Here is a 1396-nt window from a genome sequence, read left to right on the forward strand (position 1 = left end):
TGCCTTTCCCAAGGACACAACGTCGGGTCTCTGACGGGATTCGAACCCACGACCTTACGGATGCGAGTCCGAGAGCCTAACCACTATTACAACACACCAGCGAATACATACAGATTAAAAGAGGAGTCAGACAGGGATGTGTACTTTCACCAGACTTGTTCTCCCTCTATTTGTAGTTTTAGTAGTGTTTTTACGGCGTTCGCAACTGCATTAGGTCATATGAGCGCCAATAGGTGGATGTCAACAGAGGAGTCTTTACAGGGAATCAGGCTAACTCTGCTCACCTCTCTAGCTTCAACAACAGCACAAAGTCTGCTTCAACTATCAAGGTACCCCCGGACATAGCGGGTCACAAGAGTGTGGCAAACATACACAAGAAATAGAAGGGAAATGACGATAGTAAGGATTAGGAAAGAAAAAGCAACAGTTCCCAGTTGCAATTCAGGCACAGTTATGAGTATGGCATTGATGAATCAGCCCATGTACAATTCTACAGTTCATAAGAACAGGTTTAATGTCCCCCCTTTGGAAATGGCCTAAAGACGTTTCTGTCAGTAACACTGCCCGGGTGTGTGTGTGTGTATGTGGGGGGGGGCTCCCTGTATAGTGAAAGTATCATGAGACACATAGAAGAAATGCCAGGTATCTCGATAGGGGAACATAGCGTAAACAATCTAAGATATCCGGACGACACAACACAGTCCTAATAGCAGAAGATGAAGAACACCTACAGAATCTATTAAATGTCATCGTACAAGAGAGTGACAACATGGGCCTAAGCCTAAACATCAAGAAAACCGAAAAAGTGGTGATAAGCAGAAAAACTCCGACCCCAACCTGCAATATCTAAATCAATGATACCACCCTCTAACAAGTACCAAATTTTAACTATCTGGGGGCCATTATATCATCAGATGGGAGATGTCACACCGAAATTAAAAGCTGCATTTGCCAAGCAAAAGTAGCCTTCCACAAAATGAATCAGATACTTGCAAACAACAATCTGTCACTGGAAACAAGAAAAAGAGTACTGAAAAATTACATCGAGCCAATCCTATTATACGTGTGCGAAGCATTGACAATCAAAAAACAGCTGGAAAGAACAATTGAGGCGACATAGTTGTGGTTCATAAGACGCATGCTGCGTACCCCATGGACAGCTAGAAAAACAAATGAAGAAGTCTTGGTTATCTTGGTTAAAGCAAATCGCAGACGTCAGCTTATGACGATTATACGAAAGCGACATGCAAATTTCATTGGACACACAATGCGGAAAGAAGCATTGGAGAATATTGTAACAACAGGCAAGTTTGTTCTCTGCCCCCGCCCCCCTAGATTTACAGATAGATAGATAGATAGATAGATAGATAGATAGATAGATAGATAGATAGATAGA

The sequence above is a fragment of the Aplysia californica genome, unplaced genomic scaffold (assembly GCF_000002075.1).
Source record: "Aplysia californica isolate F4 #8 unplaced genomic scaffold, AplCal3.0 scaffold00906, whole genome shotgun sequence".
Lineage (NCBI taxonomy): Eukaryota > Metazoa > Mollusca > Gastropoda > Aplysiida > Aplysiidae > Aplysia > Aplysia californica.